Source organism: Pan troglodytes, chromosome 15 (assembly GCF_028858775.2).
Source record: "Pan troglodytes isolate AG18354 chromosome 15, NHGRI_mPanTro3-v2.0_pri, whole genome shotgun sequence".
NCBI classification, from domain to species: domain Eukaryota; kingdom Metazoa; phylum Chordata; class Mammalia; order Primates; family Hominidae; genus Pan; species Pan troglodytes.
In genome coordinates, this window is record NC_072413.2 from 104,406,992 (window position 1) to 104,415,006 (window position 8,015).

Sequence of the window (8,015 nt, forward strand, 5' to 3'; positions counted from 1 at the left end):
GATTCTTATCTTTCCTTCACCAGGTCTAATGAGCTCTCTTCATGGGTGTCCATCTCTGTTTTGCTTTCTCGCATTCCCGTGGGATGATGGCCTTGTTCCTATTTCAGCCCTGCCCACATTTTCATATACATGAGCCATCCTACAACCGCCCATCCAGGAACATCTGGAGGGAATGGACCCTACCACATGCCTCATCAGCGTCCATGTGCATGGTGATCATTCCTTCAGCTTTCACACATGCTCTAGGGCTTCCCACTCAAAAGTGCCTTTCACCACCCTCCAAAATTGCAGCTCTTACACCCTCAATAACTCCGAGAGAGATTCACATTTCTGCTCCTCTCTAACATAACACCGTGAACTGTTCCCCAGTCTCACTAAATCTGTACACAAGTCACCCTGTCTTTATTTGAAGCACTTTGTGGATGGGTTCTTACACATCATGGTTCATCTTGCAGTGTTTTGTGTAGGTAAAGGTGGCAGTGAAGTCAACTGACAGTCACACAACACCTGACTCTTGAGCCCACAGGAGCACTGACCATAACAATGGAAAATAATTAAAATATTCTGAAAATATGCTATATAACTCTGAGTGCTTAAAGAAACTGTGAACAAAAACAACAAATAAAAAGTGAGGATCATGTGCAGAAAATATCTACAGAAGGGTTGTAACTGTAGTTGTGCTCATTTTATCAACAGGGTGATTTCTGAGCAACACATGAAGCTTCCAATGTGGAATCATTTTTACTGACATAACATAAAGCAACAAAATATCAGTTTTGCGGGGTGATTAGAACAAGGGAGTGACTTGTAGTATTTGAGGTAAAAAGGTAAACAGATCCTACACAACACTGGATCTTATGGCATTGTTTCCATTTACTGTGGAATGCACAATTCAGTGGCTCTTTATCTCAACATGATTTATTTATCAGGACTCTTCTTACTATCATTGAATTATATATTATTTGAAGGAAAATAAATATTCAGGTGACAATTATTGTTTCTATAGTTCATGTCCAATTTCAATTATTTATGTTTTATGGATATTTCTTGACTATTTTATGGGAGTGAAAACATGTGGTGTTTGGCTTTCTGTTCCTGGCTCTTTCAATTAACATAGGGTCTTATATGTTACATGCAAGTTTCTATGAGTGACACAATTTAATCTTTCATGGCTGTGTAGAATTCCATTATGTACGTATTCCACATCATCTTTCTCTACTCACCTTATATTGAACACTTCGGTTGATTCAATTACTTGGCTACTGTGAACGGGGCTGCAATAAACATGGGAGTGAAGAAATCTCATCAAAATATTGATTTTCCTCTTCAATATATTAATTTCCTGTCCTTGGGACAAATGTTCAGTCGTAAAATTTCTGTATCATATGATTGTTGCATTTGCGGTTTCACTAACTTCTATACGTCTCTCCATAGTGGCTGTATGAGTGTACATTCTCATCAACAGTGTATACATGTCCCATTTTATCTTCATCCACATTAGCACTATTTTTATGTATTTGAATATGGCTATTCTGTCTGGGGTGAGATAATATTTCATTGTAGTTTAAATTTGTGCTTTCCTGATTATTAGTGATGGTGAGCATTTTTTCTCAAATATTTTCTGGCATCTTGTATGTGTTTCTTTGAGAAACGTCTGCTTATTTGGATTAATTGTCTGTTATAAAATAAGATTATTTATATTTTTGTGGTTGAGACATTTATTTTTCTGGTATATTCTGGATATTAATAGCCTGTTTAATTAATAGTTTAAAATACATTTTACCACTTTTATGTTATCTATTCAATATTTGGATTATTTTACTGTGTAAACACTGTTTAGTTTGATAAAATTTAATTCATTTGTGTTTTATTTAGTTGACTGTACTTTTGAGGTCTTATTTATAAAATTGTTTTCCAGACAGATTTCATGAAGCATTATGTCTAAGTTTTTAAGAGCAGCTTTATAGTTTTGGGTCTTCCATTTGAGTATTTAACTTATTTTTATTTCATTTTTATATACAGTTAAATGTGGGAATGTAAGTTCATTCATCTGCATATGGATATTCAGTTTTTCCCAACACAATTTACTGAGGATACTTTTCTTTTCACAATAAATATTTTTGGTGCCTCTGTTGCAAATAAGTTATCTATAAATATATGGATTAATGTCTTGGTTTCTCTACTTTTTTCCATGGATTTTTATGCCAGCACTAAGCTGTTTTTGTTATTACAGTTTTATAATTTTTTTGAAATCTTGTTGTTGATACCTCCACCTCTGTTTTTTATCCACAAGACTGCATTAGTCATTTGGGGTATTTTCAATTGTATACAAATTTTAATAATGCTTTTTAATATTTCTGTGAATAATGCCACTGGTATTTTCATAGAGATGACATTGAATATGTAGATTGTCATGTGCATTATGGTCATTCTAACAATATAAATTATTCCAGTTCATGAATATAGATTGTCCTTCTTATTTTGTGTTTGTCTCATTCAATTAATTATATCAGTGTTTCATAGTTTGTTCATTTACGGATTTTCACCTCCTTGGTGAAATGTATTCCTAGATGTTTAATAGTTTTTGTAGTTATTGAAAATGGGATTTCTTGATTTTTTTTACCTAGTTTATTGTTTGTGTATAGAAACCCCACTGAGATTTCTATATTGATATTGTATCTTGAAACTTTACTAAATTCATCTGCTCTAAGAGCATTTACAAGAGTCTTTAGTATATATATGATTATGTCATCTGAAATTAGAGGTATTTGGCTACCTTTTTTCTAATTGTAATCCCCTTTGTTTCTTTCTCTTGTCTAACTGCTCTGGCTAGTACCTTCAGTACTGTGTTGAATAAGTGCTGAGAGCTGGCTTCCTTGTCTTTTCCAGTTTTCAGAAGAAAACCATTAAACTTTTTTTCTGTTAAGTATGATGTTAGCTATGAACTTGTCATGTGGTCTTATTGTGTTGTTCTTTCTACACATAATTGAGAGTTTTTTCATGAAGAGGTTTTGAGTTTTATAAAGTACTTATTCTGCATCTATTAAAGTAAAAATATGTTTTTCATCCTCGTCGTATATACGTGATATATCATGTTTATTCACTTGTGTATATTGAAGCATAATTGAATCCCTGGGTTGAATTCTATTTTGTCATGCTGTATTAGTATTAGTATTAGTATTTAAATGCTGTTTGATTTGCTGTGCTAGTAATTTGGGTTTTTTTATTTATGTTCAATAGGATATAGATTTTTTAAGTGAGTCCCTCTCATTACTTTTTATTGGTCTGTTAAGGTTTTCTATTTTTTCCTTTTTCAATCTTGTTAGGTAGTATATGGCCAGGAATGTATCCAATTCCTCTAGGTTTTCACATTTATCACATACAGTTATTTATTATAGTATTTCCTGATTTATTTTAATTCTGGGGTATCAGTTGAGACATCTTCTGTTTCTATCTTATTTATTCATGTCTTAGCTCTCTATATTTTTTTTGTTAGCCCAGCTAATGGCTTTCAATTTTGCTTATCTTTTTAAAAACGACTATTGCTATTTTAATATTTTCTGGTATTTTTAGTCTTAATTCCGTTTATGTCTAATCTGCTTTTTATTGTTTTTAAAAATAATTTTGAATTTAGCTTTTTCTTGTTCTTCAAGTTCTCTAACATGCATTGTTGTTTTGGTTAATTAAGATATTTCTACTTTTTGATGTGGGCATTTATTGCTCTAAACTTGCCTCATAATAGTGATTTGACTAAACGCCATAAGATTTGGTATGTTGTGTTCCTTTTTTTGTTTCATACATTTTTGTATTTTCTTCTTAATGTCTTCTTTCACCCATTGGCCATGTAAGAGTGTTTTGTTTAATTTTTGTGTTTATATTTTTTTGAAATTTTCTCCAGGCTGGGTGGTGGCTCATGCCTGTAGTCCCGGCACTTTGGAGGCCGAGGCTGGTGGATGACTTTAGGTCAGGATTTCAAGACCAGCCTGGCCAACATGGTGAAACCCCCTCTCTACTAAACATACAAAAATTAGCCAGGAGTGGTGGCAGGTGCCTGTAATTTCAGCTTATCAGGAGGCTGAGGCAGGAGAATGGTTTGAACTTGGAAGGTGGAGGTTGTAGTGAGCCGAGATTGTGTCACTGCACTCCAGCCTGGGATACAGAGAAAGAGTCTATCTCAAAAAAAAAAAAAAAAAAAAAAGAAGTTCCTCCAGTTACTGATGTTTAGTTTGATTCCATCTTTGACTCTATCTTAGTCAGATAAAAAGTCGGTATAATTTTATTTAAATTTTTGATACATTTTCTGTATTAATATATGATCAACCCTGAAGAGTATCACATGCGCTGAAGAAAAGAATATGTGTTCTGCACGAAAAAATGCTCACCATCACTGGCCATCAGAGAAATGCAAATCAAAACCACAATGAGATAACATCTCACACCAGTTAGAATGGCAATCATTAAAAAGTCAGGAAACAACAGGTGCTGGAGAGGATGTGGAGAAATAGGAACACTTTTACACTGTTGGTGGGACTGTAAACTAGTTCAACCATTGTGGAAGTCAGTGTGGCGATTCCTCAGGGATCTAGAACTAGAAATACCATTTGACCCAGCCATCCCATTACTGGGTATATACCCAAAGGACTATAAATCATGCTGCTATAAAGACACATGCACACGTATGTTTATTGCGGCACTATTCACAATAGCAAAGACTTGGAACCAACTCAAATGTCCAACAAGCATAGACTGGATTAAGAAAATGTGGCACATATACTCCATGGAATACTATGCAGCCACAAAAATGATGAGTTCATGTCCTTTGTAGGGACATGGATGAAACTGGAAATCATCATTCTCAGTACAACTATCGCAAGAACAAAAAACCAAACATATTCTCACTCACAGGTGGGAATTGAACAATGAGAACACATGGACACAGGAAGGGGAACATCACACACTGGGGACTGTTGTGGGGTGAGGGGAGAGGGGAGGGATAGCTTTAGGAGATATACCTAATGCTAAATGACGAGTTGATGGGTGCAGCACACCAGCATGGCACATGTATACATATGTAAGTAACCTGCACATTGTGCACATGTACCCTAAAACTTAAAGTATAATAATAATAAAATAAAAGATAAATGAACACATCCATTTAATTCTTAAAAAAAAAAAAGAATATGTGTTCTGAAGTTGTTTGGTGCAACGGTCTGTAAATTCAGGTCCATTTGGAATATAATGCAGTTTAAATCCAATGTTTGTCTGTTAATTTTTGGCTAGGTAACCTATCGAATGCTAAGTAACGTGTTAAATTCTCCAACTATAATTGTATAAGGTTAGTATCTATCCCTTACTATGTAATAGATTTGCTTTACATATTTGAGTTCTCAGGTGTGGGTACATATATATATATATGTGTGTGTGTATATATATGTGTGTATATATATGTATTTATATATGTATATATATACAATTGTGTGTTCTTGTTACATATATATAACATATATGTGTATGTATATTTACAATTGTTATGTATTCTTGCTACATTGATCATTTTTTATTATATAATGTCCATTTTGGTCTCCCTTTACAGCATTTGACTTAAAATTTGTGTCTGATATAAGTAGAGCTATTTGTGCTGTTGGTTTCTATTTTTGTAGCATATCTTTTTTCCACCCATTCACTTTCAGTCTGTGTGTAGATTCTCAGATGATTTGAGTCTCTTTTAAACAGCATAGAGTTGGGACTTTAATAAAATCAATTTGAATAGTGTATTTTTAATTGAGGAATTTTATTACATATAAGGTTATTATTTATAAGTATTTACTCAAATTATTTTCTTTATTGCTTTATGATTGTATATATGTATATATCTCTATCTTTGTTTATTCTCTTTCTGTTTGGTTTTATGATTTGATGTTGTTTTGTAGTAATAATGTTTGTTTCTTTTCTCTTTTTTTAACTGTTTCTAACATTGAAATATAATTTTTGTGTGTTTTTTTTCCAAGCTGATGGTTTTCATATGCTGGCTTTTATACAAAAATTCCCTTGAATATTTCTTGTATGACTGGTCAAGTGTGAAGAAAATATCTTAGTTTATCTCACCTGAGAAATAGTTTATTTCTCTTTCATTTCTGAGAGAAAGACCATCTGGGTATGCTATTTCTGAATTGCAGATTTTTCTTACTGCTTCTTAATTTACATTCACCAATTTTACTAGAAACTCCTATAGATAACCAGATTCAAACACCGTGTTTGGACTATGTCAAAAACTAAAACTGTTTTTCATGATGACTACACCATTTTTTAGTCGCACCATTATGAAAAACAGTATAGCAGCTCATAAATAAATCAAAAATGGAAATACAATATGACTCAGCAAACGCTTCTCTGGAAATACAGCCAAAGGAAATAAAATCATGAACTTGTAAAGACACCTGTGCTCTTATATTAATTGCAGCTCTATTTATGGCAGCCAATATATAAAAACAACCTAAGTGTTAATGCACAAAGGGATGAAGTAAATGTGGCATAAGAAAACACTACAATATTATTCAGTCTGATAAAAAAGAGATGCTTCCATTTGCCACAGGCTAGTAGGACCCCCACCATCACTCCCAATGCATCCCATCCATTCCAGCCCTTTCCTGGGCTGGCAGATTCAGGCCCAGTCATAAGCACTGTTTGTGATGTAGTGGCCAGAGAGAGCATAAGTGATGCAGAAGGTCAGTGTGGGCTCTTCTAGTCTGGGCCTGACTCCTGTAGCTGCTCCAAAGACAGGGCACCTGGAGATATGAATAATCAGTCTCTGCCAGTCATGTGCAACCACATTGAACCCATAGAGCGGCTTTACATCTGAGACAGATTGGTGAGTTGTCAAGAGGCAAAAAAAAGAAAATCACAATAAAGTCATCTTTTTCATGAACACAACTCTGCATTTCACAAGTACTTTAGCACTATCTAAGGAGAGAGCTTTTAGCTTCCAGAATCCAAAAGTGTATTTTTTCCTAGAGCTTGAATAATAATTTTGATGTGGGACAGCCTTGTTCTTATAAGGCAGAGAAACTGAGATCAGATTCCTGCTGTATTTTAATATTTTGTCGATTTATTTTGTGGTTGTCTTGAAGCACTCATTGCCAAAAACTATTTCCACTGCAGTTATTAAAATTGGCTCAATTTTCATTTTTCTATCTGTGACATATGAGCTTTTATGTCAAGTGACTGACATGTACACCCTACAGAAAAAATTACAAAATAACTCTGTGAGTCATTTGTAATTCTTAAATACTACACTGCCATTACCATCAAGAATCTTCTGGAAAGCTTGTACTAAAAAGAAATAGTAAATAACATTCTTAAATTAAAACTAGCAAAACTTTAAGAAGCTTTTCATCAGCTGAGAGAGGGCCCTATTTTCATGTATCCTAATATATAGAAAGCTATGGTTTGGGATGCCCGAGGAGAGGGGAGGGTCAAGAGAAGATGAAAGATTCCTGGGAGATTTACATTGAAAGTTAATATTGATCAATGAGATGATTATGTGTGTGTTTTTTTTTACTTCTGTTTATATGATGAATCACATTTACTGATTTATGTATGTTTCAGAATGGAATACAACACAGTCATAAGAAGAATAAGATCATGTTATTTGCAGGAACATAGATGGAGCTGGAGGTCACTATCCTAAGGAAAGTAACACAGTAACAGAAAATTACATACCATCTGTTCTCACGTATAAGTGGGAGCTAATCATATTGACACAAAGAAAACAACAGACACTAGGTCCTACTTGAGTGTGGAGGGTGGGAGGAGGGTGAGAATTGAAAAACTACCTACCAGGTACTATGCTTATTTCCTTGGTGACAAAATAATCTGTACATCAAACCAACAGAACTCACAATTTGCCTATAAAACAAAACTTGCAGAAGTACCTCTGAACCTAAAAGTTTAAAAACATTTTGGCTAGTTTTTCATTATTAATACAACACCTGAATACTCCTTAGTTATTGCAAATG